The 25,925-nt window shown below is 32.9% G+C and overlaps 1 pseudogene; it reads right to left on the bottom strand.

The window, feature by feature from the left end:
• Positions 1 to 24,230, bottom strand: part of LOC115300984 — a 46,121-nt pseudogene extending 21,891 nt beyond the window's left edge.
• Positions 24,231 to 25,925: the final 1,695 nt, after the last annotated feature.

The following is a 25,925-nucleotide window of genomic DNA, read 5'->3' as shown; positions in this document are numbered from 1 at the left end:
TATGTATTAAATACTGCATGGTTTGCCCAAGCTAAGATGTAATCACATCATGAATTAATAAGCATTTTGCATTTTCTTTCATTATCTACTCAAAGTCATGCCTACTGCACCTCTAAACATTTCATTAAATCCAATTATACAGCAAACACTCCCAAAATAAACTTAGATTGTATTGCAGTTTCACTTAACAGTATATAAAATGACATTGCTGCAATGTTCATAGCAGCAATGTCAACAATAGCCAAAACATGGAACAAGCCTAAATGCCCATCACCGGATGAGTGGATCAAGAAGATATGGTATATATACACAATGGAGTATTACATGGCAATGAGAAAGAATGAAATATGGCCATTTGTAGGAAAGTGAGTGGGCCTTGAGGGTGTCATGCTATGTGAAATAAGTCAGACAGAGAAGGACAGATACCATATGTTTGCACTCATAGGTCTAACAGGAAATTTTCAGAATGATCTAGCTTCAAGAAAAGCAAGTAGTGAGTAGTGTTTCAGAAAAATTGATTCAGTATCTAATGGATAGTAGATACCTGTCACAACACAGCCTTTTACTCTTAACCACTAGCCAAAATCTAGGTTAGCAACCATGTTTGAAAGGGCTATTCAATATGCTTGTTTAATAGACTGAGAAGCTAAGGAGAAAAAAATCAGAGAAATAGTTAAAAATAGTGAATAGAAGAATGAAGAGGGTGGGAAATAGAAAACAAATGATACAGATATTATGAATTAAAGGTGATTTTATTGAGTTAGAAAATGCCAGTTGAAGATCATGAGAAGCCTTAACCAACCCCTTGAATTCTTCACAAGTGCCTGAGAGAATAAAGCCTATTAGAAAGTATTAATCTGTTGAAATAGTTAAAATAGAGAGAAGGAGTGCTGGAATTAATTTCTAGGTCATCTAGTAAAGTCAGTGGAGTGGAAGTTGTTCTACCATAATGCTAGAAAAAGGATAGTAGAGGAGCTTCACTTATATTCTTTATTTAATTTATAAATATGAGGAACACTAAGAATATTATTATTTAGGAAAGTGATGGTTAAATAAAGTGAAATCAGTTCTGAGTGTATTCAAAGCACTCAGGTTTTATTTTTATAGAGGGTAGAAGTGCCTCACCCAGTATTTTATTAGATTTCTCTATCCATCAGTGGTCTTATCAAAGGTCATCTTTTGTCTCTTACCTCCTTTTGGAAAATCTAATTCTTAAGATAGATCAGATTCTTTGATGATCATCATTATTCAGCATAAAAAAGCAAAACCCAGTGAATTCTGACATTTCATTGTTAACTCTCCGAACGCTAAAAATGTAGTTTGTAATAAAGGAGATAATTGATGGCCTTTTTATATCAGTGTTTTTCCCAGACCATTGAATCTTATTGTAAAACAGACAAACTATAAAATTCATTGACTTGCATAATTATACCTCAAGATCCAATGAACAAAATTGAACTTCTTTAAAATGTTCTTGTTCAAATAAATAGTTCAGTATTGTGGAGGACGTAGGCAGTAATTGTATTGAATGCAATGAATTTTAAATTTGGTTGTGGCAAAAGAGCATATTCAAATATGTAAGTGGTGAGAATAAATTCTATACTACCAGAAGATAATAGTTAAAAATCTTAAGAACAATTTAAAGAAAATACAATTGGTTATATCGGAAATACAAACGTTTTTTATTCTAACTATATGTCTTGGCTGATTGAATACTTAGTTATTTCACATGAGGAAATTTGGAAACTATATGATCCTTTCCAGGAATAAGTGTTTTCTATTAGACACTACAAAGGGATACTTTATCAATAAAAAAAAAAAAAACCTGACAAAATACAAACTTTGATTTCAAGAAATATAAGTTTTTTAACTTCCTAAATTAATTTTAGATAAATTTTGATATCTATCATTTATTTAGTTTCATGATTCATCACAAAAGATCTGTTTATTCAGTTTGGCAGAAAGATGCAAGACAGGGATTCAATTTAATATTTACATGCCACATGACCATGGATAAGTCAGATGAAAAAGTTGAACTGTATGATTTGTTATACTCTTTCTGCTTTCATATTCTATAAGGCTACAGTTTTAACCCTTTGTGAAATGTTCTACATAATGTTTTCACAGATATAGTTATATTATAATGTACTTAAGGAAGTTAACTATTGGATAATAACAAAAATGATAAAATTCTTTTGCAAAGCTAAAATAATTTATTTAAAATGTGTCACTGATTTTTGCTTAAAAGTAAAACAAAACTTTTTGGAGGGTTTGGTTTGTGTGCTTGTTTTTGACTGAAAATGATGCTCCCCCAAATTTTCATCTGAGTATCTAAATATTGCTTTTGTAAATGAAAAATAAATCTATGTATGGAACAATAATCAAGCAATAAGGTAATTTACTAATTTTCATCACTCATTTTCAGCACTAAGAATTTTAAACCATGTTGTATATAGACATCTAATTTTTGAAATATTAAAGAAAATAAAAGTATAAATGGTTACACATATTCTATGCAAATCTATATAATTTTGGAACATATAACACATAATAACTTAATATTCTGTCATTAAGAGTTACAATCTCTTGCATTGAATTTTACTTCTAAATTTTTATGTCATAATGAAAATGATTATATTGTTCCAAATCAAAAGACATGAAAATTCAAGCACAGAAGGGGAAAGTAATAAGGTAATTAACTCAGCTCTCTTTTCTATATTTTTCTTTTAAAAAGTCATATATCATTAATTTTCACATACCAGAGAACTATAAGAGTTCATAAATTAAGAATCCTAACTGAAATAAAATGTTTGCCACATGGACAATAGTAAGACTTTTGAGCTATGTCAAGTTGTTTTCCTGCTTCTGATGCATTGAGTTTTTTATCTTTTCCAGAGATTTCCAAAAATTCCAATTACCTTGAGTAAAGATAAGTTTTTCTACAATTTTACCTTATTGGATTTCTTGATACAAGCTTTTAAACTTTCTTTTTTAATGTATATTTATTTTTTGAGAGAAGAGAGAGACAGAGCATGAGCAGGGGAGGGACAGAGAGGAAGAGAGACACAGAATCTGAAGCAGGCTCCAGGCTCTGAGCTGTCAGCACAGAGCCCAACATGGGGCTTGAACTCACAAACCAGATCATGACCTGAGCTGAAGTTGGATGCTTAATCATTTGGGTCACTCGGGGGCCCCGATATGAGATTTTATAAACTCAAGTATGCTAGCAGGCCATTCTAGCATCATTTTTTCTTTTTGTAATGATACACCTGACCCACACCTGTTGAAATAAATCCGCTCTGTTGTTTCAGTGGTCTACGGAAGTAGAAGAAACACACCTTTGGGAGAGGACTGATGACAAGATCCATTACCCTTGTTCTCTTTCCTACGTACCCTGAATGATTTGTAGCTTTGGACTAATTTCTGAGATTTGGGGGCCAGCGCAGGTTTTTCTCTTATGGCCTGAAGAAAGAGCAAAAGGAAAACTTGTCTTGCTTTTACTATACTACCTATCTGAAAGAAACTAAGCATAAATGAGCATTGTATTTTGCATTATATGCATTATACTTTGAAATCAGTAGGTTACAAAAGTGAATTCGTTCATAGACAAATAGCTGTCTCTTATCCCCAATAAGTTGTTTCTGTCAATGATCGGATTTTTTGAGTCATTTCTTCCAGAGTTCACCTCAATGAAAGACATTGATGATAGATTACTTTGAAATTGATGTTTAGGTTTGAAGGCTAATAAATAGAGTACATTAGAAAAATGTATTATTATATAGGAACTTACTGCAAGACCATATAATGTATTTTTATATATTTCCTTATTTCACATTATTATAATTCAAAGTGACAAATTCTATTAAATACTAATCCTTTTGATTTTAATGCTGTTATTAAAATCATCATTAACTCTCAAAATAAGGTAGTGAAAATCCCAGAAATAGACTGAGAGAGCTCTGAGAGAGGAAACAAGATATGAGAGGCTTTTAAAATTAATAGTTAAGAAATGAATAATAGGTTTTCTTATAGAAAGTCTCCTTTGAGGATTTTTATTAACATGAATTCTGATGTTAGAGGAGTCTAAAACATTTAAGAAAGAATCAGAGGAGACATATATATCTCCATTGTTTCCATTTTTATTTTAGAGGGAAATATACTTGGCAGAACCCTGGTCTATATTCCTTATCTGAGCACATGGAGATATTATTTTTTTTGAGAAATTTGGAAGTACATTTCACACATTACATGATAGAATCACCAAGGTTGCCATGGATTAGCCAATGTGCCAGGTATCCAGTATAGTTGTTCACATATTAATCCATTTAATCCTAAAAACATTTCCCTAAGGAATGTACAATTATTATCTCCATTTTACTCAGGAATCTGAGATTCATGATATTTAAAAACTTACACAAATTTCAGGAACTAGGAAGTGGCAATTCCAATCCAGGCAATCGGGCTCCAGAACGTGTCCTTGTAACCACTAATTTTCCTCTCAATTGTTTTTTGTTTATTTATTTATTTTTGAAAGAGAGATAACAAGGCTGGAGAAGGGGCAGAGAGAGGCAGAGAGAAATAATCTACAGCAGGCTCCACACTACTAGTGCAGAGCCCAGTGTGGGGCTTGAACCTACGAAACTGTGAGATCGTGACCTGAGCCAGAACCAAGAGTCAGTTGTTTAATGGACTGAGCCACCCAGGCCTCTCAATTTGTATTTGACAAACAAAAATGACTACAAAACCCCTTCTCAACAAGCTATCTTGTGGTCCACGTGTCCTCAAAACCCACTATGGGAAAACATGTTCTAGTTGCAGATCCCTGTATTAACTGTATTTCGACACTTAGGAAAATGGAAGTAAACATTTTTCCAATTAAATAGTTGGAGTAAAAGCATGAAAACTTGACCTTAGCTTCTGGCAAAATGTAGTGGGATTCATGGTTTTTATAGTAGTTTCCCCCCGATTTTTTTTACAATATTTATTTAAAATGCACATAAATTCTATCAATTTATCTAGTGCTCTGTTTTATTAGCAAATAATAAAGCATGCTAATAAGAATCGCCCTTCTTTTAAATGACTTTCAAACTGCTTTTCAAATTTATTATAACTATTTTCCTGACGGGGCATAAAATAGTTGATTTTAAAAAGAACTCTTTAAGATGAAATAAAGCTGCTTATGCACAATTCAGAGCCTTATCTTTTTATATACACCCCGAGGAAACTCAGAAAGCTTAGATTTATGCATGTTTTATTTGGTTAAATTTGTGAAGTATTTGATCGTATTTCTGAAGACTTACAATTGCTTTTGTAGTGCAGTCAGATGGTATATTTTCTTCCCTTCTGGTTTATGAGAATGGCTATGATTTATGCAACTGATATAAAATTGCTTTCAAGTCACCATATACTGAAGACAGTATATAAAGCTAATAGTCAAATCATCTGCCGAAGGCTATTGCTTTCACTGGGTATTTGGAAACTGTCAAGTTGAGGAAGCAATGAGAATATAAGTTTTGCACAATCCAATTTTGTTGTCTTTCGGGATGAGAGCTAACATTATTGACAGTGAATTTTGGTAGATGATAAACTTAGAACTAAGAGTGATTGGAATTGGTACACATTTAGAGATTCTACTTAAATTAGAAACTACATGTCTACCTTTAATTTAAACGGCTATTAGTTGCATAACTAACAAAATGTGGAAAAAATCATCTCTTGTATTTAATAAGATGTTTCTTTTAAATGTTATAACACACGACCATAGCATAAAATATCTTTTATTTCCTTTATTTTCTCATTTGCCATCAAATCCAATAAGAAAAAGCTAATTGTGGATTTTGAATGTTTAATTAGAACATAATATCTATTATTCTGTCATCAGCATTTATAATACATTCTATTTTCACACTATCTTATTTTTTGATGATTTCTCTATACTCTTAAAATATACCTCAAGCATTTCAAACATTTATTTATACTATTTTTTATTGCATTCTAATGTCGTGTATTACTGAATGTTCTCTGTTACCCTACAGTGATGAGGAGGCCTCACTGTTTGGCAAATGCTGTCTAAAACAACAACAACAACAATAACAACAACAAAAACAAACCCACAACTTTTTCCCAAGATTCTCTTCTTTGAACACAATCTGACCCTTTATAAATCTTTGACCTGCTTGAATAATCATTTCCATGGTAAATTAATCATTTGAAGAAATTTCCCAGTCCATTTTATATGTATTATACTTGTGTCTTAACCTAAGCTTCTATTTTAATAATATCATATGTGTTTGTAATGGTTAATGTCTATGTGAACTCATTTTTAGTAGCCACTATTCTTTCTCTTTAGGTGCCTGAGATAAAAAATGAGTTGTTAAAGTATCTCTTAAGAATAAGCTTTCATTGGGGCACTTGGGTGGCTCAGTGGGGTTAAGTGTCTGACTTTGGCTCAGGTCATGATCTCACAGTTTGTGGGTTTGAGCCCCAGGTCAGGCTCTGTACTGACAGCTCAGAGCCTGGAGACTGCTTTGGATTCTCTCTGACCCTCCCCTGCTCACACTGTTGCTCTCTGTCTTTCAAAAATAAATAAGAACATTAAAAAATTTTTTAAAAAAGAATAAGCTTTTATTTACTTCTTTTCATTATCCATTACAACCTTTGGTCTTGGGCAAGATAGAACCCTGACCTGTGCTTTGTGCTTTCTAGATGTTTCCAAGCTTTGCTTAATCTATACAATGATCTTGGCAAATGAAATAATTCTCAATAGTAAAAAACATGTATGTTCTAGCTTATTTTTCTGTTTTAATAGGAGTGTATAAATTTTTATTGAATTGGCTCCTGTTCTCAAGAACTACCCTTGATCACTTTGAAGAATTTCAATATTAAAATAATTTGTATGTCCTACAAATACATATGTTACTTCCTACCTCTTTAACTTTGAAAAATAGAGTTATTAAATGATACAGTTGTGAATAGTTATTTGTAGGTAACTATAAGTTATTATAGATTTATTAAATATAAAATATCAAGAATTATTAGAAATTTAAGATTAAAATTTCATATCTTTTCGGGAAATTTTCTAAAAGCAAGCAAATAAGGTTTATGAAATTATGAATTTAATTAGTACTTTGCCTTTACATTTCTACACACAACTTTAACTTTATTAAAAACATTTCTTAAATATATGAAATATATTTTTGAGTTTTGTTATTTTTCATCTAGTAGGTAGTATTTCTAAGTATTCTTAGTAGGAAAGTTTCTGCACTAGCATTCTGTCACTTGCTATATCTGAAATCACAATGTTATACCTGCCAGTGAAACCAAGTGTAACAGATGAAAACTCAAAATATCATATATGAAAATGATGAAAGATATAGATTTGTTTATACTATCTTATAATTACTAAACTAATGGTCAGCAGTTAGTCTATTCTTATGAAAATGAACAATATCAAATGGGTGTTAGGGATATATAAGTAACTCTCCATAAGATATTAGCAATGGAAAGTGGGCTTTTATAAAGTGACTTAGTTATACTGAAAACAGATCCTTCACATTTTAAGATGATTTATTTAAAGTTTCTGCCAAATATTTAATTTTTTAAATGTTTATTTAGTTTTGAGAGAGACAGAGGATGGCTGGGGGAGGCACAGAGAGAAGGAGACACGGAACCTGAAACAGACTCCAGGCTCAGACACCCACACAGGTTTCCAACTGAAATGGTGAGATCATGACTTGAGCTAAATTTGGGTGCTGAATCCACTTACCCACCAAGGCAACCCTCTGTCAAATTTATAATGATAATTTTCCAGACTTAAGTTCTTATTTTTGTTAGCATGCCATTTTTCATATAACTTTTTTTTTTCTTTTTGATTTTGGTTCTTATTTTCTGCATCATTTCCATATTTGAATACATTCCCAGTTAATTAGCTAGAGAGATCCCTACCTCAACACTCTACATTGAACAAGAACAATAAAGTTGTGGAACACTTCTGTTTTTTGTTTTTGTTTTTCTTAAATTCTGAAAAATAAACTTAAATTTTATTAAAATAGCCATTCATTTATTTAGTATCTTGCTTTCATATTTTGCTTTTACATTTATGGATTATAATAGGTTAAAAAGAAGAAATATAAATACTTTCCAGTAGTTTCATTTCTTTTGTTTCTCTTATCCTATTTTTCTGTCATTTACTTAATACTACATAATATCTGTGTGTAGAATCATGATTGCTAAGTTTCTTCAAGGTAATGTATTTTGGCATTCTAGGATCTAGATACATTCTACTTTGACCTACTTGGAGAATATATAATGACACAGTAAGCATGACAAGAACAAACAAACTATATTTTGTAACAGAACAATGAAATTTGATGAATGAGGAAAATCTAAGAAGGGGATTATTTCTTGACTAATTTTTGACTGATTGGTTATAAACTAATATGATTTTTATTATTTATTTGCTTCTTTGGAAATAATAAACATGTTGATATATTTTCCCTTATTCACTTATGGTTATGCATTAAGATGTTTCTCTAGTATGAATGTTAAACTTATGTAGAGTGAAACAATTTTCATACTTTATTTTTAATTTGGGACAGTTAATATTTATTTATTGTATACATAATATATACTAATGTACTGATATACAGATTCAAAGTAAATTCTTTTGTGCAAGACTATAATATTTGGAGGCAAATTTGCCTAGTTTAGGACTACTTATAGCATATCCTAAAACTTTTCTCCGAATTCATATTCTTATATGAAAAAGAAAAAAGTCCTAATCAGATGCCAGAGTCTTTGATCTTAAGCATACTTCTTATATATAGTTTTTATAATTCCTCTGAAAAAATTATTTCCTATTTTAGTAACTGCTGAGACACGATATCTTAGTTTGTCAGCAAATGGAATGCTCTGTCTCCTGAACAACCTCTCAATATCAGTACTAACAGGTGAATTGAAAACTACAACTACCAAGTAAGTGATTTTCTACAGCTTCATGCTTGGTTAAGTGGAAAGGATTCTTCAACAAAAACACTCATCTATGAAAGATTTTAACCAACTTAAAAAATTTCTGTGCCATATTTGAAGTACAGAACCTGATTAGAGTAAATACTCTCCTTACAAAGGCTGCAGATCTTGGTTTTTTTTTTTTAATGTTTTATTTATTATTGAGACAGAGAGAGACAGAGCATGAGAGGGGAAGGGGCAGAGAGAGAAGGAGACACAGAATCTGAAGCAGGCTCCAGGCTCTGAGCTGTCAGCACAGAGCCTGACGCAAGGCTCAAACCCACGAACATGAGATCTGACCTGAGCTGAAGCCGGATGCTTAACTGACTGAGCCACCCAGGTGTCCCTGCAGATCTTGTTTATTGCACAAGGGTCCAGAATGTAGAATTCAGACAAGAAAAAATTTAGTGATCTCTTCCCCATCCACCCTCACATCACTTTGAGGATGTGATATTGCTCCAGGTAGATCTTTCAGATCAATGGGATAGAAAATTATCTGGTGGTACATGCGGAGTTCATTGTTCTGTAGATTTAGGTAGAGTTGGTACCTGAATTGTTTCCAACTAGTTCAGACTTTAGTTTGATGTGATTGAAATGATATTGAAAAGCATACATTTTTCCCTCTTAGGTTGACTAGATATAAGATACATATGTACTAATAGTGTTTTCTTATCTCTCCAATAAGCCAATAGGAAACGTAATAGGGAAAAAAAAACCAATTGAAATAAGAGAGCTTATTAAATAATTAGAAATACACATTATGAAATGTTCTCAAGAACTTTATGTGGAAATGTATAAAACTTTAATGAAAAACATAAAAAAGACTTAAATAAAGGGGAAACATTATGAGATGGAAGCAACAATATATTTAGCATAGATTCAATTTCCCCATCTAATAAGCATATCTGATTCAAAATCAGTCAAAGTAATAGTAATATTCTTAAATAAAAAGACTTTTTTTTTCTTTCTATTCAGGGTGAATATTTCATTTTCTTGGAGAAACAGTCTCAAATTCTAGCTATTTTGCCCCTCTTCCTTTAATATTTTAATTACCAAAACTTTCTATCATATTTTAACACCTAATAAAGTTAATACCATATCATTGATTTACTTTGTAATAAGTTTTCAAATGAAATCTAGGATGCTTTGTTCTGAAAATAAAATGTATATTAATTTTAGGGTTTAAAATTAATTTATAAATTAGTTTATGGAAGATTAACATTTTTATGATATTTTTCAGAAACATGGAATATCTTAGTTTTCTCAAAATTTAACAGTGTTATTTAGGAATTTAAAAAGTGTCTTAAATGTAGGTTTTCACAGTTTATAGAATTTGCTAAATTCTATTAAACTTGATTTGTTTGTATTTTAAAATTTTGGTCATTCTTTGCTCAGTTTTGATATCAATACTATATAGTTACTATCAATATGGTTAATTTAAAAAATAACTATTAAAGTGTTTCTATTTATCTTCAGGACCAGTAACTATATGACAATATATCTTGGTATTTAACATTCTGGATCATTTTTCCTTACTTTTCTTCCCTTTAGTACGAAGTTACATGTCTTATTTTAGAAAATTTTCTTTTATTATATCTTTAAGTAGTTGCTCTGCTCTATTATTCTGTCTATCTTCTCCTGGAAAATTAACTAGATGCACATTGGATCCATTCCATCTAACTTCAATATTCTTATTTTGTCTTTAACTTATCTTAACTCTTTTCTCATTTCAATCTTTTTGTTATTTAATTTTCTAGATCTTTCCTGATGATTTCCACTAATTTTATTCTTCCATTAATCTTTCCAACACTGCACATGAGATTGTTTTCTTTATTTTTCTTTCATTTACCCCTCTCTCAGATCTCATTTTATAATTTCTGCTATCTTCCCATCTCTTTTGTATATTTTTAATATTCAGTGGTCTTTTATGGAAGTTCAATAACCATTACTTAAAAAAATAATTGCATGATGCTTCTTAATTATTTTCATGTCCTCCCTTTTTTATTTGTTAGTATCTCATTTTTAAAATGAGATATTAAGTATGAATCTTCATATAACAGACTTAGGCTATTGTAAATTCATGGGCTCTGAAATTTAGCAACTCTTAGATGCAATGACAACATTAATTTTGGTGATCTCAGCCCTAAAGGTAAAGTAATACAAGGCTAATATGTCATTTTCATTACCTGTTCAAAAGAGACTTGAGCTCCTTTTTTTTTTTTTTTACTTTTGTTTTAATTTATATGATGCTATAAATGTAGCCAGCATAAGACAGGGTCAGGATTTTTTATTTTTTTTTAGATTTTCACTTAAAATAATCATTTTAAGTGAGTACATGGCTGACATGAGGCAAATAGCTGAATGTTTGTTCATACTTAGTGTTTATAAATTAATATCACATTCTACACCTGATATTCCATTGCAATATAACTAATTGAATCTTTGGTTTCTCTGTAGATTTATGACCTGCAATCAGTTCTATGGTCTGAAACTGTTCCAATTAAAATTTATTGTTTCCAAGAAAGAGAAGGTGACTCAGAATAATACACAAATGAAAAAATATGAATACATACATATACATATGTATCAATATAGACATATACGTGTGTGTGCATGTAAGGAAATATAATCAACATTCTTTGAAAAATACATGGAAACCTAGGGTCTCCATAGAACAGGCTCATGAAAAAGCTCTTTAGGGCACCATTGTTAAACTAAATTTAACAATCCTACTTATTTCTTTTTTCATGTCATTCAGTCAAGATTAAAGGTTCTGAAAGAGAAATAGTGCCTGATTGACTATTTCTAAATGGATGTCCACCCCTTGGCTAGGAGAAAGAATACCATTCTCTATAACTGGACCATTATATAGCCTGATTAGAGAAGTGTTTCTTCAAAGCACAATCACAATGCTAAGAAAGTAGAATAAATTCCAAGAGAAAAGACAACAAACATCCACTGCCTTTATGTATTCTCAACTCTTAATGAAAATATGGATATAATACAACTTTAAATTCCTTTTGTTTGTCATATTTTTCTTTTTCAATAAAATCCATCTAATCTGCATAATACAGACATGAGTTCAGTGGATTCTCAACCTTGGTTTCTCATTAGAATCATCTTGCAAGCTTAAGAAATTTCTGATTAAAAGTCCTGTCCACAGAGTGTCTGAGGTTGGAGATTGGGGGGTATTTTTACATGAAAACTTAAAAAAAATTTTTAACTACTACTCCTGGTAATTATAATGTGCAATTACGAGGACACCAATCAACTTTGTGGTTAAGAGTTTAGGTTTTGGAGTCAGATTATATGGATCGAAATTTCAGCTAAATGTCTTGCTGCTCATGACATTGGGCACGTTATTTAAACTAATTTATTTACTTATTTAATTTTTTAAATGTTTATTTAGTTGTGTGTGTATGAGAGAGAGAGAGAGAGAGAGAGAGAGAGAGAGAGAGAGGTCAAATATCAAGTGGGGGAGGAGCAGAGAGAGGGAGAGAGGGAGACACAGAATCTGAAGCAGGCTCCAGACTCTGAGCTGTCAGCACAGAGCACGATGTGGGGCTCGGACCTATGAACCATGAGAGTATGACCTAAGCTGAAATTGGGAGCTTAACTGAGTCACCCAGGTGTTCCTAAACTAATCTATAATCTAGACTTCCTGGAAAGAGTAAATTAACTAATAGATGTAATTGCACTTAATACAGTGGCTAGCAAATTATAAGCACTCAATTACTGTCAATCATTAGTATTATTGCTCAGCTTGGCTTCTCTCTTTTGAGATATTTGTTCTCCTCATATATCTTATGCTGTTGAATTTGTTAAGATAAGCCTTATAAATGAAGATACAGATTGTAGAACATTTACGTGAACGTGGGATACAGTCATTTGTGTAATTCTCATTTTTTATTCTGCCTATTAAGAGGCCCCAAGCTATGGAATGAGTGAAGTCAGTAGTTAGCCCAGCTCCACAGTGATGGGTCAGAAATGGATCAGCAGGCACCATCCTCCTCAAAGCACGCCGGTAGGCTGCAAGGGCCAGCAGGGAGGTTTCTCCTTTGTTTGGAAAGCAAGATTCTGTCCAGAATTCCCATGATTGTGGTGAGCCCACAGTCACATCTCTTAATGTAGGCACCAGGCGTGGAGCGATTTCCCATCTCTGTCTGAAGTGCAGCAAGTAGCTTAGGTCTTCTGTTGTCAAGTTCCTCCTCAGATGCAACAGATAGAAGGGCTTTTCTGCAGGTGTGCTTCCAGAGGTGGTGAGGATGGGGTTTGGCCACCTTCCAGAAGTTAACAACAAGGAGTCTTCCCTGTCATTACTGCTAGCATGTCAGAGGTTTAAATCTTTGATCCAAGTTATTCTGCTGGTACCATCTTTGTTAACTTCAAGTTCAGGATACATCTCTGGGATGGGTTTGCAGATTCTAGGACTTAGAAATTTCTTCGTATATTGATTTGGTCACTTGAGCAAGGATTTAGGAAGGAAAAAAGGCTAAGTATGTACATTTGGTCAAATTTGGATTCCCTTCAATTCACATTCTATGTTAGTTTGATGAAGTTAATGAAACTTAAAACTAAAGATTTTTTTTCAAGAGTAATATATTTATAAACTTCAATAGTAAGAAAATATTGTTTAAGCCAGGGACTGTTTTTTAATTATATAAATCCAGATAGTGACTTAGGAAATAACCCATAACTGATACTAAACCAGAAACATATGCAAATCTCTTCACATGACTGGAATGATAATAAGCTTAATCAAGTGATGTACAATTTAATTTTAAAGGCCATAGAATATACAATTATTTGAATAAGCACATTTTAATTTCAGTAAAGGGAGGTATATAGTCACTGAACACTTTTAAATAGTTTCATGTCATCCTGTGAAATGTCTATAATCTTCTTTATTCTAACTTTTCAATATTGAGTTTATGGTTCCCCAGTAGAATAAATGACCAAATAATAAATCATAAAATCCTTTGTTGTTTTCTGAAGAAGATAAATGTATTAATTTAGCATTAACTATAACTTTTGTAATAAAAGTTGACATAGTGAACCTCTATAGAATATTTTCATCAAGAATAAAATAACAATTCTAAACTAAATCTTATTGAATCATACTCAGTATGATTTAAAATAAATACTTCATGGCCAAGTAATAACTTATAGATCGAGCAAATTTACATCAGAAAATGTATTATATACTTGATCACATTAATATAATATTAATATTATTTATAAATAAAAGGATGGCAAATTAGATGACAAAAAAATTTAATTGTGCATTTGTCCCCAAGATATTGTCTTGGAACATTGTTGATGTTCCCTTTTCTTTTCTGTATAGGCCTCAATCTTTTATTATTTCCACTTCTCTGGGCTCAGGGCTGATAATTGATTCCTTTACCTTTGTTTCTGTTCCCCTCATGGTTCCTTTGTGTCTTTTTTGTATTCTTGGACTGTATCATGGTATCTTACCCTCACTGCTACCTTCTGCCCTACCCCCAACAATGCAAAATAGTGAATAAATAAAATTTGGCCCGCAAAGCACTAAGTACATTTTTAAAAATGAATATAAACGATTGGTCAGGGAAGTACAACTACTTGATACTTTTTCCTAGGGAGCATGCACGTGCAAAATGACAAACAGCCTCCATGAGAGGCAGCTGGCATTGTGGCAAGGAATAGAAGACACAAGAAAAGTTAAACATATTAATTTGAGAAGCCAATGTGTTTAACTTTTCTTGTATAATTTTTAGAGTAATAAAAACTCTAGATCACACCCAACCTATATATACACTGTAGGTTACTGTGTACTTTCATTTCTAACGTTGTAGTTTCCTTGGAATGCAGAATTATGTCAGCAAGTAAAGTTGATTTTGAAAATAATTACATTAGTGATACTTTGATACCTGCTGTATGTGAAGGAAATATTCTACCAAAATGTGCATATTTTAAGCATAGGATCTTCTTGTTTAAATTTCCATGTATCTTTAGACTCTCTTGTTTTTTCATATGTCTTCCTACTAACTGAAATATTTATGAGTACTTATTATCTGGAAAAAATGAGAAAGTATTTCCCCTTTAAGAAAAGATATAATTTGGAATGTTTGTGCTATACTAATTTTGACTATCCTGAATTGTGTGATGCCAAAGTTCAAATGGGAAAGTTCACTTTCCAATGAAAAAACTCCATGGAGTTAAGCTAGGAATCAGAACTTTTTTTTGTTCAAAGGATTATGTATTTATACTTTAGTTTCCCTAAGGCTTTCTGTTTCTTAGTGTGAGTGTTTAGATATATTATTAACTTAACATAGAAATTTAATATTTGAAGACAGCATTTTATAGCCCTAGGGAACATGCAGACAGTGTGAGGGGCTTATGAAGACTCAGACTGAAGAATGTTTCACAGTTCCTCAGTTGTCTCTCAGTTACTCTCATCACACTTCTGTATACCTGACCTTCTTGTCATTACTTTCCTTATTCCACATCATCACTGTTACAAGAGGCATTAGGGTGATATACAGCAAAACCTCAAGAGGCAGAATTGCAAAGGGCAATTTTTTGAAATGTTTATTTATTTTTAAGAGAGAGACAGAGAGAGAGAGACAGAGAGAGACAGAGAGAGCACGAATGGGGAGGGACAGAGAGAGAGGCAGAGAGAGAATCTCAAGCAGGTTCTGTACTGTCAGCACCCAGCCTGGCACCAGGCTTGAATTCATAACAATGAGATCATGACTCAAGCCAAAATCAAAAGTTGATTGCTTCCAATGGACTAGAATAGAGAAGCCAGAACTGGACCCCCAAATGTATGACCAACCATTTTTGACAAAGTAAGAAAGAGTATACAATGGAAAAAAGACAGCCTCTTAAACCAATGTTGCTGGGAGAACTGGATAGCAACATGCAGAAGAATGAAACTAGACCACTTTCTTACATCATACACAAAAATAAACTCAACATGGATGAAGGACCTCAGTGTGAGACAAGAAACCATCAAAACCCTAGAGGAGAAAGCAGGCAACAACCACTTTGACCTCAACTGCAGCAATTTCTTACTCAACACATCTTCAAAGACAAGGGAATCAGAAGCAAAAATGAACTATTGGGACCTCATCAAGATAAAAACCTAATGCACTGCAAAGGAAACAAACAACAAAACTATAAGGCAACTGCTGGAATGTGAACAGATAGTTATAAAAGATGTATCAGATAAAAGGCTAGTATCCAAAATCTGTAAAGAATTCGCTAAACTCCACATCCAAAAAACAAATAATCCAGTGAAGAAATGGGCAGAAGACATGAATAGACACTTTTCCAAAGAAGACATCCAGATGGCCAACAGACACATGAAACGACACTCAATGTAACTCATTATCAGGGAAATACAAATCAAAACCACACTGAGATACCACCTCACGCCAGCCCAAGTGGCTAAAGAGAACAAATCAGGAGACTATAGATGCTGGCGAAGATGTCGAAAAATGGGCACCCTCCTACACTGTTGGTGGGAATGTAATCTGGTGCAGTCACTCTGGAAAACAGTGCGGAGGTTCCTCAAAAAATTAACAGTAGAACTCACCTATGACCTGGCAATAACACTGCTAGGAATTTACCCAAGGGTTACAGGAGTGTTGATGCTTAAGGACACAAGTACCCCAATGTTCATAGCAGCACTTTCAGCAATAGTCAAAGCATGCAAAGAGCCTTAATGTCCAGCCTAAATGGATCAAGATGTGGTTTATATATACACTGGAATACTATATGGCAATGAGAAAGAATGAAATCTCGCCATTTGTAGCAATGTGGATAAAACTGGAAGGTATTATGATAAGCGAAATAAGTCAGTTAAAGACAGATACCATGCTTTCACTCATATATGCAACAGGAGAAACTTAACAGAAGACCATGGGGAAGGGGAAAGAGGAAAAAATTTACAGAGAGGGAGGGAGGCAGACCGTAAGAGACGCTCAAATAATAAGAACAAACTGAGGGTTGACGGAGGGTAAGGGAGAGGGAAAAGTGGATGATGGGCACTGAGGAGGGCACTTGTTAGGATGAGCATGGGGTGTTGTATGGAAACCAATTTGACAATAAGTTATATTTAAGAAAAAAGAGTTGGTTGCATAACTGGGCTACCCAGGTGCCCTAGAGACAATTTTTAAAAATATGAATAAATATTGGGTATCTCTATTCTACCTTGAAAGTATAGGTCTTATTTGTCTGAATTTTACAATAATACTTACTTGTAATTAGTAATTTTTATCATTAAATAGTTTCTCCCTTTTATGGTGAAATTTATTTTTTTCTACTTATGAAAGCCATCTAAATATTTAAAGAGCTTATATACAATTTATAAAATGATTAGTTATGTTAAAATAAAATTAGATGAATATGAATTTCATAAGGGTAGGAAATATTTGTTTATTGATCTCCAGAAACTTACAGACAAAAGATCCCTTAACAAAAATACACCCAAATTTTAAGAGAAAATATTCTGCAAATTTCTTCATGTGGTGGCTTTTTTCCCCTTTATGTTAGGTTTATAAAATGTAAGGAAATTTTTTTTGTGTGTAAACAGTTCAATAACCATTTACCCTTAGAAACTTTTCTGGGTGAATAGTCTGTTCAAGAAATTACTCCCTTGCTCTTTGGTATATATAAAAATTGAGAGACATAGGAAAGGGCATGAATGGTAGTATCTATCCATAAATATTTTTCTAAGTCTGAGTTGGAATTTACTATTCATAACCGGGTAATAATGTTTTAACTTAATCTGCTTTATTACAATTAAACTATATGACAAGAAAATTTAATTCTAACCTATTTTTGCACAATGAAGTCTTACACAAAATTATTTCAGCACTGGTCATGGGAGAGGAAGATGAGAAAATTGTTTTCTTTTAAAATATTTTGCCTATGTATGAACATACTCTAGAAGCCTTTTTTTCCCTAGGGCACCCATAACAAATTTAATCTATTACAGCATATCTTTGGTTTTCAGTTTTGTTTCCTACAAAACATGACTGTATTTTAGCCAAAGGGACTATTGTCAGAGTTATGTCATTATTTGTATGGTACATGAAGTTTTTAGTTGTAACATTTGTATTGAGAAGTGACTCCTCCTCTCTAGTGCCTCTAAAATATCATACTATCTATGGGTAATTCAACACTGCTTCACACCAGATCAAGAAATTTTGTTGATGTATATCTGAAGTCTTTATGAATTCAAAAGATTTTGGAGGTTTTCTCTTTTACATGGGAAAATATGAATATTTTTATTATCTTTTCTTTCAATGTTGGGAGTTATTGGTGATAAAGAGATTTAATAGAGGATCACACTTTTTACATTTAGGAGATTCTTTAAAGTTTACAACCCTCTGGATTTCTGCGTTACTTGTATATAGTGTATGATTCAATTCTGTCCAGTTAAGGATAAGCTGGCATGCATTTTTGGTTATATTTTTATAGGTTGTATAAACTTCAGATATGTTGGTTTGATATGTTAAAGTCATTTTTACATCTTTTATTGACTTTCAAAATAAGATCCGTGGAGTTCTTAAAGTTCTGTGCAGATGCCTCAGAGGTCTATGCCTACAGGGAAGTCTTTACTTGCCGATTCCAACTATCTACAATGAAAGCAATTCTGATATCACTTGAATATATGTCCAGATCACTAAAATAAGTTTGAAAATTACTAATTCACTCCTTCACCCCTTGATGCAATTCACATTCATTGATTATTTGAGAGGTTATGAGGTGTGCTTTGGGTAGTGAATTGAAGTACTTATTTAGTATAGAGAGGAAACATTTAAAGGTGTCCCCAAGACCATTCTTAGGCTCAGTGATTTGCTAGAAGGAATCACAGAACTCAGAAAAGTTGTTTTACTTAAATTTATGGCTTACTCAGTAAAAGGATACACTTACAGCTAGCAAATCGATAGGTACAGAGGGAGAAATCTAGGAGAAACCAGGCACAGACGTCCACGTGTTTCATCCCAATGGAGTCATATAGGAATTTAATTCTCCCAATAACAATCTGTTAAAACATGTGTGATGTGTTGCTACCGCGGAAGCTCACTTGAGCCTTCGTTTCCAGGGTTTTCATTGGGGGTCAGTCACTAAGCATGTGGAGCCCACATGACTAACCTCAGAGACTCAGACTCTAATCTTAACATCTTTAATCAAATAGATGTTCACTATAAATCACATTAGGTAGAATAACTTTTTGGCCAAACCAGGACATCATGGCACAAGGTTTCAGGCATATGAAGGCAACCTTGTTAGGCAGAATATTCTAAAGGCTCACAAGTTATGTCCCAGAAACCAGCCAAAGGACTGTCTTGAAGACTGTTCTTTCTAGGAAAGTAAAAAGTTTGAGTGATCCTAGTCTGCTGAGTGAACCCTGTCCCTTTGTCATCCTTGTCTTTCTCCAAGTGACTGTGTCCATTCTAATCCTGATCCACTTCTGGCTGCCCTCCAGTTCTTGGAGAGGCCATATTTATTTGGTCATCTCCTTTTACATACAGTTTCTTTTTTACAGAGATTTTCTTTCCTTGGGAGGAAAAAAAATCCCTTATTTCACTTGTTTTCTTATTAAATTAAGACAAAAGAAAATGAAACTTCTGAATAGACTCCTAGAAGGAGAGACACACACTAAAACCGAATTGACTCTATTATACATTTAACATATGTGTTGTTTATGTATAAAAAGTAAGTCATTAACTTAGTGATGATAGTCAATGTTAATTTTTCAAAGATCAACTATTTTTCCTGTGATCTTTTTTGGCTTATCATACATGTAGGTGGCTGTGATTCAAATATCTCAGATTTTTCTATCCCCTACTAAAGGTAAGAAAAAATATTTTTTATATCCAAGTCATAATTTCTCAGGTCCCATTCTACTTAATTGATTTTACTGAATTCTAAACCCAGAGTAACTATGAGTGCTTAGCTCCTTAAAGGCATATGTTCCTCAAATCTCTCTTGGTTGTTACTTTTCACCAGTCAGCCTCCTGGCTCTAGGCTGCTATTCTGTTCTCTTAAAGGTAGCCACTTTAATTTTAAATCCACATTTCCTCAGACTGCTGTTTATCCTGCTCTGTTGCTTTGACCCAACTGTGGACACAAATCTTCCACATTTAAATAAACTTAACTAAAGGCTTAGAAATAACTGAAGAAAATTTTAATTGTGAAGAGCTCCAAAGAAAATGTGGTTGCTAGAAGGTTCCATAGAACAAAACACATCCACAGAGCTCAGAGATCTACCTTCTTACTCCCAAGTTTGATTTTAATTATTCAAATGTGCTTTTGTTAAATTTTGTAGAAGAGTAACGGTATACTGAGATAGCTATAACAGAACCCAAATGCTTTAATGTTTTCTATAGTTTTGGATAAAATAGACTGAGATTTTAAATGGGAAGTCTCAGAGGCTCCTGACACTGGCCAATGAACAATGCAGGGTTAGAGGCACCAGGCCCTGCATAGTCAAAACTCCATCTATAACTTTTGACTCCCCCAAACTTGACTACTAATAGCCTACTGTTGACCGGAAGCCTTAGCATAACATAAGCAGTCAATTAACACATACTTTGTATGTTATATATATAACATACTATTTTCTCATAATAAAGTAAGCCAGAGAAAAGAAAATGTTATTAAGAAAATTATAAGAAAAAATAAATGTATTCACAGTACTGTACCTTAAAAAATCTGCACGTCAGTGGTCTTACACAGTTCAAACTCATGTCGTTCAAGGTCTACTGTAATTCATGAACCATAATTAGTCTGCTAAACCAATCATTTTTTAAAGATTACCCAAACAATGTTTAGCAAGTCCTTGTTATTGAGACTAGATCAATTTTATAGGAAAAAGAAACTGTTTTGTTTACAGTGAAAGACTTTTGCCAAAAAGGGGAGCCAGTTGTTTAGAATGGAGCAGAACCAGAGTCAAATTTGAACTTACTTGGGAGTTTCCTAAAACCTAATTATTTAGCAAATATGTTCTGATCTTCTCTCCACATCATCTTTTTAATGAAATCTGATTAAGAATATTACATTTCTTCTATATTCTCACTTTTTATATAAACTCTGTCAAAGAAAAACCAGAGTTCGACAGTAGTGAAAGCCATAAAAACAGGCGTTATTTGAGACCTCGGCAATAGGTGGAAAGAGACCTCTGGAGAGAGCTGGGCTCACCTTCGAACACAGCATGAAGAAATGCGAATTTATAGGCAAGGAGAAGGATAGGGATCAGTGGCTGAAAAATTATTAAGAGGAAACATAGGGTGTAAGAAGGCAGTCCAGCTACATCAATCTAATAAGATCTTTGCTAAAGACAGGCCAATGTGACCAGACATCATCTGGGAGATGGTGCAGGGTGAGGAACTCTTAGATAAAGAGGGTGTCAGATGTGGAGGCTGAGGGACTCTTGCTAAACTGACGATCAGGATTGTTGCCAAAAATGGGTTTTACAAGAATGCACAAAGATGGATCTAGGAATAAGTTCAGAAGACTTGCCTAAAACTGATCAAGCAACTAATCTTTATCAACTCAAAAAAGCAATTATATGGTAGTAACTAAATAATTTAAAATATTTTAGCTGAAAATGATTTACTCCAGTTTCCTTTAACTAACACTAATTCCTTTCTAAAAAGAGAGAATTTTAGATTTTTCTGTCTAAAAGAGGGATCTTATAATATTTGTATGGTTTCCTCAAAGTCGACCCTTTAAGAATAGGATCTTTCATTTAACAACCCATTGAATAGTTCCCTCCACATAAGACAAATAATAGTTTGCCACTATTTTGACTAGGGCTCTTCAGGAGAAAAATTCCTTTTAAAGCCTGGGACACTCACGTGAATGCATTTTTTTAAACCAAATTTTCTTTCTTTCTTTCTTTCTTTCTTTCTTTCTTTCTTTCTTTCTTTCTTTCTTTTTTTTTTTTTACCAATTTGTCCTCTAAAGTTAAAAACTTTGAACCTCATATATAAAACTGACTGATAGAGATAACTGCACTATATTTAAATTATTTGTTTTGAAAAGACTGATGAATTGTATGTGCCTACTTTTGTGGACTAGGATGCCTCATCCCTCTGGTTAAAGGTTAAGATTGTACCCAGTTGGTCCAATAAGAGAGAGGGCTAGATGTTTGCATTCCATGTTAGTATAAGAAAAGTGATATTTGCACCTACTGTACAACCTGCTGAAACCAATGATTAAAATACTATTTCTATTTTCTGAACAAAAAAGTACCTACTGACTGTAATAATTGTTATCACCACATCACCTCTCCACCCCCAAAAGACACAATTTCTTTTCATGTTCAATGTGTAATCCCAACTATCTGGACTGATCAAAGACTGTAATCCTATACACTTTCCTGACCTTTTCTTGGAGAACCTCTTCTCTCTTCCCCCATTGGTTTATAAAGGATATAAAATGGCATTAATGTTTTCTTGTATCTCACTCCTAACTCCTGAGCCTTTGTTTCTGGGGTAAAGTATCCTACTTAAAGAGGAAAATGATTATGCTTCTACTCTACTTCTAGTAAATTCATTATCATTCCCCATTCCATTACACTTCCAAAGGAATGAACCAAGTCCATATCCTTGAAGAAAGGGAAGAATAATATTTTAAGACAACATAATTTCCCCTATGTTTCACAAATATATCTTGGCATTTACTTCCAACTAGAACACTATATTATCTATCACTGTTGATATTTTCTCCAGAAGTACCTTTACTTACCCGCAGAGCATGTCATTTGACAAAAGGCAGGACTATGATAAAAATGCTATAGAAAAGCCATGATGTGGGCAAAGAAATAGAAGTATAAAATATCATGGATTCAATGCACTGAAAACATTTTCTTTTTTCCTTAAATAATTAAAAATGCTGATGGGTAGGTCATATGCTGGTGGGTTTTCTCAAACTGTCTAAAACGGGCCTTCATGCAACATGAGGAATTTGAGACTTTATGATCAGTTGTTCTCTGCTTGCCACACTGAAGACCCCTTTCTAGCAGCAAGAGGAAGGTCAAATTCAGAAGGGAAGATAAAAATGAGGAGTGTTATTTGTCTGGTGTGCAAGATGGAATTGATGCTCGAGTCTGGGAGAAGATTAGTCAGAATGGAGAAGGCAGGGCTGAGATTCTGGGTTCTGGAACTTTTTCTAACTCAAGAAAACTTTAAAGCTCAGTTAACTGCTTCTCTTTCCATGGTAAATTTTAGAGTTAATTCTCCAGAAAAGTTAATTGGGTTAGTTTCCTGCACTTCCCATACTTTGTTTTTAGAGATTGTGGACAACCTCAAATGGAGGATGACAGCAAGAATTGTTTCTTGCTTGAAAAGACATCCCAATCTTACTAAAGCTTTCTTGGAAGTTTATGAAATGATTTTGGAAATTATTTCTCTAAACATGGGCCATCTCTGCCTATTAGATTGTGCCCAGAAGCTACTTAAAAGGTTCATATGACTTCATTTCACAGTGACTCATATGAATTAATGTGTAAACAATCTCAGGAAAAATTGTCCAAACTTATCAATTATACTTTAATAAAGCTGGAAAAAAATAAGTAAACAAAACAAATAAGTAAACAGAACAAATTTCATATATGCTAGATCTACAATTAGGCCAACAGATAAATCACAAGATAAGAAGAATTATAAAAACTGAATATGGAGTTGCAGGCCAAATATACAATGTAAGTGGATAGGGAGAGGTAGTGAAGAAAAGCTAGCAATTCATCAATTTATAATTATTTTTCCTAATACATTAGAGAGTTTAGAAAAGTGTAATTCCTTTTTAAAATAGTTACAGTAATTATGTCATTTCTAGAATTACATTTAGCATGATAATCAGGAGATGACTTGATTGCAGTGAATCATCTGAAGGATATATATAGAAAAGTCAAGAAATATAATTGGTAAATCCAACTTTTGATTGCTGACATTTTCTCATTACAAAAATATAATTACCATATTGTTTGAAGAAATAATTCCTGGGGGATACATTTTACTGTAATTGTTTTATTATGTTATAATTTACTAATAGATCTTAGATCTTTAATTTCTATTGGTCAGTTTTAATTAATATATTTCTAATTTGTGTGTTATCATTAATGAATTAAGGCTGATTCAGAAAACACCATTAGTTCACCTTACACTCAAAGCATTAGCTCACACAGCTGCATGTGCAACGTGGTAGTCCAAGAGATTCACTGCCATCTTCGACATCATTATTTCATTTCTTAATGCCAATTAAAATGCATATGTTAAGAATTTTCTCCCGAGAAAGGGAAAATGTCTGCTAGTGTGAAGAACAATTATAGTGGTTGCCTGTGGACATTAGTTCCCAGAATTATTGCAACGTGTGTCATTTTGATCTGTTTCAGTGTCATGCTGTGAATACACTGGTCAGCTTCCAGAAATTTTCAGTGGGACTTAAATTAATAACTAGCTGATGAGCTGATACTTAAAAACAGATGGGACTCATATAACACAACAGAAAATTCATCACCAGAAGTCAAGTTAAGCAGTGAAGAGAATTCCAAGAGCCTTTTATTTTAAACTGTCTTACAAGACAGACTTATGGCCTCAAATTGAAACGGCATGACAAAAAGAACGCTTGATTATTCATTAAGCTTAGCATCCAGTGGTAAAGCACTTCAAAATGCAGGACAGTAAAATGTTCATCTTTCTGCAAATAGAAACCAGTAAAATGCTTTTCCTCTGATGAAGAAAAATAATTAAGATAAAACTTCTGGTTTTGCAAATACTTTTCACAACTTTCTTAATTTTTAAAGCATAACTTATGCTGCAAACTACTCAAAATTATTAGCTTCCTAAATACAATACATATTTTTCTTATTTTAGAGCAATACTATAGAGTTCTTGAGTCTAAGAAGCTTGAGAAGTTTAATGAAAATATATATCTGTGCATGCTTACACTAAATTTTTAATTCATTATTCTTACATAGAATTAACAAAAATATGCATGTTTAAACACATGGTTGAAAGTAAGTAATTTACGCATGTATTTATTTCAAAAACGGCCTACTGGGTAGTACTCTCTATATGAAAGACTTTGTAATAGAGGGAAAACACAGTCATAGCTCTAGAGTATTTTTATAAAAGACAGTCAAAACAAAGCATCTACAATTAATGTAAATGTTTTTGTTTCCTTGTTATTCATTGACTAATGCTTTAGAAATTTCAGTATGAACATTTGAGGAAAACGTTAACATATTTGAAGGAAATATTTATCAATAGCATCAGTGGTAGGTATGGGATGGAGAGGCCTGCTTTGCTGCAGTAAATAAATGTGTCCTAAGACATGTATTACCTTCTATAGGTCTTATGGGTGCTGTTTCCAGAGAATAGTTTCCACAGACTAGCAACATTTTAGCTACAAATTTTGCATTAGCTTAATACTTCCAGATAGGTTATGCATCAAGTAACACTCTTTCCTTAAGCTTGTAATTTTAATATTTATGAGTTAATTTGGATTCCATATGTAACCGATGCTAGAGTGTAGAAAACAAGTCAACCTTATCTTAGGCATAACTAATTACTTGGAAAAACTCAGTTTGTTTTTCTCCGCCCTCCCCACCTCAAACATGTCAATAGCTAAATGTTGAATAGGTGTAGAATACATAAAAATGCTATAAATATCCTAAAGTTTATTTTCTATTCTAGGCAATATTTTGAGACTATACAAAAACTGAGATTATATTCCTTGTCTCTATAATTCATTGATGGTGAAACTAATTATTTACTATCTCTAGAAACTTTTCCATAATAAGACTATGTTGGGAGCTATCTGAATTTACCAGTAGAGTGAAAATTCCTGGTGAGGGTATGGCAAGTTTTCATGGTCTCTTGCTCCCAAACAGCCCCCAAAATCTACCCTCTTGAAACTTC

The sequence above is a fragment of the Suricata suricatta genome, chromosome 1 (assembly GCF_006229205.1).
Source record: "Suricata suricatta isolate VVHF042 chromosome 1, meerkat_22Aug2017_6uvM2_HiC, whole genome shotgun sequence".
NCBI lineage: Eukaryota > Metazoa > Chordata > Mammalia > Carnivora > Herpestidae > Suricata > Suricata suricatta.
This window is presented reverse-complemented; position numbering and strand designations above follow the sequence as displayed.